Here is a 6,788-nt window from a genome sequence, read left to right on the forward strand (position 1 = left end):
TCTTCAAAAATACAATTAATATCTAAACCTTCATTTCCACTTTCGATGTCACCGTCATCCTGCGTGGAAGCAATTGATTTAAAATGCTCGTAAAAATTTTCCAAAGAAATATTTGAATTAGTTTTAGACCTTTTCTTAAATTTGGCGAAAAATTGTTTTGGGTTGTTTTGTTTTAACAAAGATAATTGGTCACCTTCAGTATTTTTGTAGATACGTTTGGCTTTGGCTTCGTGTTTTTGTAGATACGTTTTTTACTTAAAAGATCCGCATGGTTAGAATTACATTTATAACTTTTAAATTTGCGCAACGCGACAACATAATCCTTATACAAAGATTTTAATTTACCATCAAACCAGGGCTTAGGAATACTGTACGTCTATGGGTACTGCGTACTGTATTTGTTTGTTTCGGATTTTTGGATTGAAGCTTAAAATGTTGGCCAAAAGAGGAGTCTAACAAATTAACCAGTATTTGTAGACGTTCGTCAAGTTCGTCTTGTGACGTAATACACTCAAAATTTACGGTATTGCTGATATTTTCACATGCAAAAAGTGATTCTTTACACAGTTCTAAATAGCAAGGATCCCATTTAAAAACATCACGGGATCTTAAAAAATCATTGTTTACAATATTGTATGCATCCAAAAAGCAATGAAGTTCAATATGTAGTGGAGCATGATCAGAAAACATTGTAAAATTGCCAACGATATATTTACTAATAGTGTCAAACATGTCAGATGTTGTTAAGAGATAGTCAATAGTGCTTAGTCCACGCGCACCGTTAAAAGTAAAGTCATTCGAATAGCCTCCTTTGTGTCGCCCGTTCACAGTGCGCACGCCTGTGGCCTTACATAGGGACAATAGCCGTGTTCCATACTCGTTGTGACCTACATCTGGGTTGATCCGCTCAGTCACCTGATCGTCATTTGAATACGACAACACGGAAACAGAATCATGAACAGCATCATTTTCAATGTAATCATTCATTCTTTATTTCTTTAAGCTTTGCAGCTCATCGGATTTTACAAATTAAACATATTCAAGTACAGAAGTGGGTATTTTACAGGAGACCCTATTACATTGTACATACATAAATATGAACAAGTGAAAAGCTGTCAATGTGACAGCAAACCGGGTTTTCTTTTATGTGAACTGTATCCATAATCCATGTCAACCCGTATCCAGTGAAATGGAGTACCCTATATGCAACATTTTGCCAAAAATGACTAAGTTCAAAAGCTAGTATTTTTTTCATCAATAATCAGAAATCAAAATCCTAGCAATATGCATACCTCTTATATATGTACAATTGATCTGCAAAAGAACAACTTCCTATCTTGAAAACTGTAGGAGGAGTTATCCGTACAATGAGGGTACCCTGTATGCAATATTTTGCCAAAAAAATACTAAGTTCAAAAGCTGGTATTTTTTAGATAAATATCAGAAATCAAAATCCTAGCAATATGCACACCTCTGATATATGTACAATTGATCTGCAAAAGAACAACTTCATATCTTGAGAACTGAAGGAGGAGTTATCCGTACAATGAGGGTACCCTTTGTGCAATATTTTGCCAAAAAATGACTAAGTTCAAAAGCTGGTATTTTTCCGATAAATTATCAGAAATCAAAATCCTAGCAATATGCACACCTCTGATATATGTACAATTGATCTGCAAAAGAACAACTTCATATCTTGAAAACTGTAGGAGGAGTTATCCGTACAATGAAGGTACCCTTTTGGCAGCCGCCCGCCCGCCATTTTCACCATTTTAATAACCGGATTTTTCCGTTGGAAAACCCGGTTAAAAATTGACACAAGTAAAGGCGAAAATAATAAAAAAGAACAACATCTAACCTCAATTACATATATCGTTTCTTAATTTCATACTATAATAAATGTATTTGCCGAGGTTACACATATCTTTAAAATTTTCGTTATTAAACAATTGCAACAGCTTGAACATCGATGGTTTCTCATAAAAATACTTTTTAATGTATTTTTGACGTTATTCAATTTATACTGGACACACTAAAATAAAATGGAATTCATCTTCAACATAATTTTTACATGAAAAGCAGTTTCTTTGGGCTCTGTGTGTATTATTGTACCTTCCAGTTTCGATAGCTAAACGGTGAGAGGACAATCTTAATTTTGATATACACTGTTGACATTTTACAGGAATTGACTTTCTAAGGTAATATTGAAGATAAAATCCATCCACTTAATATTTATGAAAATGACATTTCTGCGAATTTTCTATTATACCAAATATTTCTTGTTTAGCCAGGTCTGCGATTCGTTGATTTATGACTTTTAGAGTTAGTGAATCAATTGTTTGTTTATTCCAAACTTCAATGAACCCAATTTCATTTAAAATTTTCTTTACATCAGAAGCCCAGTTTTTATGTCCACGTAATTCGCAGTCAATGTACATTTCTTTGTAACACTTTTGTATAATACAATTATTACTACATAACACATCCTTCCAATTTTAAAATTGAAAAAAAAAAACCTTTTTGTAATAAGAGGTATTCTACCTCACTCTGCATACACAGCAGCATTAAATGAAGACCTTTTCACACCCAGGGTTTGCTTACAAAAATCAAGGTGCAGTTTTTCAACATTGTTACCTTTATGAGAGCCCCAAATTTCTAAAGGATATTTAATAATGCCACCAACATAACAATCAAAAAGCGATAATAATGTTTCATGATTAAGTATCATGCCTCTAATATTTTTCCTTAGCGCAAACATTGCCTTTCTACCCTGGTCAGATAATTGCTTTTCAGCTTTTGTAAATTTAGTATTGTACTGGAATATTATTCCCAAATAAGTAAATTGTTCCACGATTTCTAATACGTCATTACCAATACACCATTTTTCATTACACTTGATTTTGCCCTTATTTCTAAAAACTACAATTTTTGATTTTTCAACATTTATACACAAGTTCCAAGTTTTGCAATAGTGTGACAATTCATTTAAAAATAGTTGTAGACCTTCAACAGATTCAGAGAAAAGTACCATGTTATCTGCATACATTAGTAGAAAGAGATTTAATGATAATAATCCGTACGATATGCATCCAGATTTTAAAAAATTCATTTCAAAATCATTTACATATAGATTAAACAAAATTGGAGATAACACTTCACCTTGCATAAGACCAACATTGTTACAAAAATAATCGCTTAAGCGCCCATTCCCGACAACACAAGATTTAACATCATTATATAAAGCTTTAATAACATTTAACAATTTACCCTAGATGCCCACTTTAGATAACTTTAACCATAATTTAGATCTATCAATTGAGTCAAAAAATTTCTTGAAGTCGATAAATGCACAATACAATCGTTTCCGTTTGCACAAAGTATTTATTATAATAGAATGGAGGGCAAATATTGCATCTCGTGTACCACAATTAGGTTTGAATCCAAACTGGGCATCCGTAATTACATCGTTTTTTTTCGACCAATCTAACAGTCTGTTGTTCAATATAGATGTAAACAATTTAGCCATATTGCTAACCAGACTTATACCTCTATAATTGTCAGGATTAGTACAATCACCCTTTTTATAAACAGGTACAATGATGGAAGAAGACCAACTTTTAGGAAAAAATCCAGTATCTAGTATACAATTGAATAGACTGTATAACAAAGGCAACAGATGCCCCTGAAAATTAATAAGATATTCGTTCAGAATACCATCTTCCCCATGGGATTTTCCCCGCTTCAAATTACTAATAGCTTTTCTAATTTCATCTACATCGATTTCCTTATCTAATTCATAAAAAAACACACTCATCAGTTGCTTGTTCACAATTGGTATCAGAACTTCCATCTACATGGGTAATTTTTTTAAAATGATCAAACAAAATTTCGATAGGAACATTTCCCATTGATTTTGGCTTTTTTTCTGAATTTGGCAAAAAATTGTCTAGGGTTGTTTTTCTTCAAAATGTTTAACCTGTTACCTTCAATTTGTTTATACGACCTCTTTAGCTTTGCTTCTAGTTTCTTATATACATGTACGTTTCTTACTAACTAAATTCAAGTGATTTTGAGCATTTTTGCAAACATTAAATGTACGTAACGCTGTAATATAATCTCTATATAAAGACTTCGTTAAACCAGGGTTTATCGTTCGTAGACAGATAAGTAGAATACCTATACCTTGAATTAGCTGGTTTGGACTGGTTACTATTTTTAGAACTTACATAAAAAAAAATGCCAATATCGTTACCCAACATGTCTGTAATGTTTAACATACATTCATCTAAGTCACTTTGGGAAGTAACTTTTTCGAAATTCACAAAGTTACATGTGCCCTCTATAGAGTTAAAAAAAATTGTTACATGAATCAACATATTAAGAAGAATCCCATCTGAAAACATTTAGAGTTCTATAGTAGCTAGACGTATCACAAGGGTCTAGCAGTGTAGTACATTTAAATTCAATATGTAGCGGTGCGTGGTCTGAGAAAGTGGTAAAATTGCAGACAATGAATTTACTAATAAAATCAAACATATCATACAGCAATCGCAACTTCTCGGGCCTTTCCGGCAAGCTCGGAAAAACACCTCGAATGTATTAACACCACCGGATGTTAGAATTGTATACAAAATGGAGTCGCTTCCCATTAAAATAAGTATTGGCTAGGCAGTCTTGTAAGTCGCTTCTGTGTTATATTTTAATGGATATAGTTTACTTTAATGAAGTATAGCTCACATCTCAACAGATCGTAAAATGTGTTCTATTTATATCAAGTTTTATAAAAAGGGGGGTTGTCATGGACGCCTAGTTAATACATTCGAGGTGTTTTTCCGAGCCTGCCGGAAAGGCCCGAGAAGTTGCGATTGATCATACAGATGTAGTTAATAGACCTCCTGTATAAAACAAGCGCCTGTGTTTGTATTCCAGGAAAGGGAGGAAATTGACCTCACTAAAGTTGGTGGGTTTTTTTCTGAGCTTGACGTACATGTACAGTACAGAACCCCCCCCCCCCCCTAAAAAAAAAATTAAAAATAAAAATAAACACTCTGCAAATATTTAAAGAAAGTTCGACAAAAAGCTTGCTAACCGTTTTTCAATATTTCAGTACTCTGATTTTGGCAGGGGTTGTTGTTACTGCAATTAGAGTTACCTCTCTTGTAATTTCAGTCGAAGTGAAAGTAAGTCTGTAAGAGTGTGTTTTTAGAAATCCAAAAGAGAAAATACAAAATAACGCCGTGTTGTTGAAGGACAAAATGAAACGCAAGAAACCAACGACTTTGCATTGATCTTTGAATACCCAGGTAACCTTTTGAATATGCTATTTTTAGTAGTTAACAATGAATCGATAACTTCTCATTACCACGTGCTTTTCTCATTGAATTATTGTGGAGATCTCCCCACACAGTAACACATTGCTCAAGCAAAACCAAAAACAAAAAAACCAAGAATTTTACGAAAAAATGGTCCTGCAATTTTATTTATTTATTTATTTATTTATGTTTGCACAGTCCTTGATATTTAATCCTCAACACCCTTTGTTTTTGATTACACAATGATACAACGTTCAGCTGTAAACAATGTAAATCAAACATATGTCTATAATGGCGTAATCCACTGTATTACCCCAGATGGTTACTTCACATTTTTGAAAACACTTAAACGAGACTATTTTGTTTTTAAAATAAATAGTCATACAATGATTTTGATGACACTTATCTCAATTATTACTGTTTTAAAAATATTAGCACTCAGCAGCTGTCCTTATATAATTGTCTATATTAATTTTGTCAGATTATGAATATACAAGTTAAAAGGGTTCCAATCAAACTACCACCCAGACAAAAAACAAAACCACCCAAGTCAATCTGTAAACCACATTTTAGAAATAAAGAACTAATTTGTAAAAAATGTGAAGCTTGCAATTTGAATTCCTAATTTAATAAGGGTCAACAGTTTGATATATAGGTGACTGGTTGGCCAATGATTGGTTGACTTTATAAATAATTAAAAAATCAGGTACAATTTGCCTCCAACGTGAAACACCTCAATACTGATTGTGTTGTAAACACATTAGGCGAGAGAAATTAAATTTTTAGTTTTACGGATCCGCCGACCCAATTTTTCCGATTTTGTAAAAAAAAAAATAATGAAAAAAAATTCGTATCTTCGGAAATTTTTCCGGAATTTTCAAGTTTGACCGATCTTGGTTTTAAAATTACTTTATTTGATTTGAAATCTGCAAAACGTTTGACAAAGGGAGCTTTTAAAATCAAGTGTAAGCGTCTCTATAACATGGAGTATTTAAGATGGAGGTCAGCCATGCATGGTTTGGTTTAAAAGTTTTTATGAAAAGCAAAGAAAATGTTATCCTGAACAAGTTTTAAGGTTAATACCAATGATCTTGAAACAAACACAAAGTACACAGTGGATAGTGGACAAATTAAACTTAATATTATAAGTTCAAGCAAATAATATGTAATTTTGATTAATAAAAGTTTGCCCACTTTTTTTTTTTTTTTTTTAATTTTCCCTCCTCCGACCCAAATTTTTTACAACAAAATCCGTAAAACTAAAAATTAAATTTCTCTCGCCTTACATTGAAATGTATTGGGTCCATCAAAAATGATACTGTTCAATACTGTATTTTCTGTTTCACTTAATTATTACAGATAGTCAATCAAAAATATTTCATCAGATGTTGTAACTATATTTAGCAAAACTAAGAAACTGAAAGATCAAGGTTTACATAGACTTCTGTTTCGTTTTTAGCAAATGACAGCAAACAA

This window comes from Crassostrea angulata, chromosome 6, assembly GCF_025612915.1.
Source record: "Crassostrea angulata isolate pt1a10 chromosome 6, ASM2561291v2, whole genome shotgun sequence".
Lineage (NCBI taxonomy): Eukaryota > Metazoa > Mollusca > Bivalvia > Ostreida > Ostreidae > Magallana > Magallana angulata.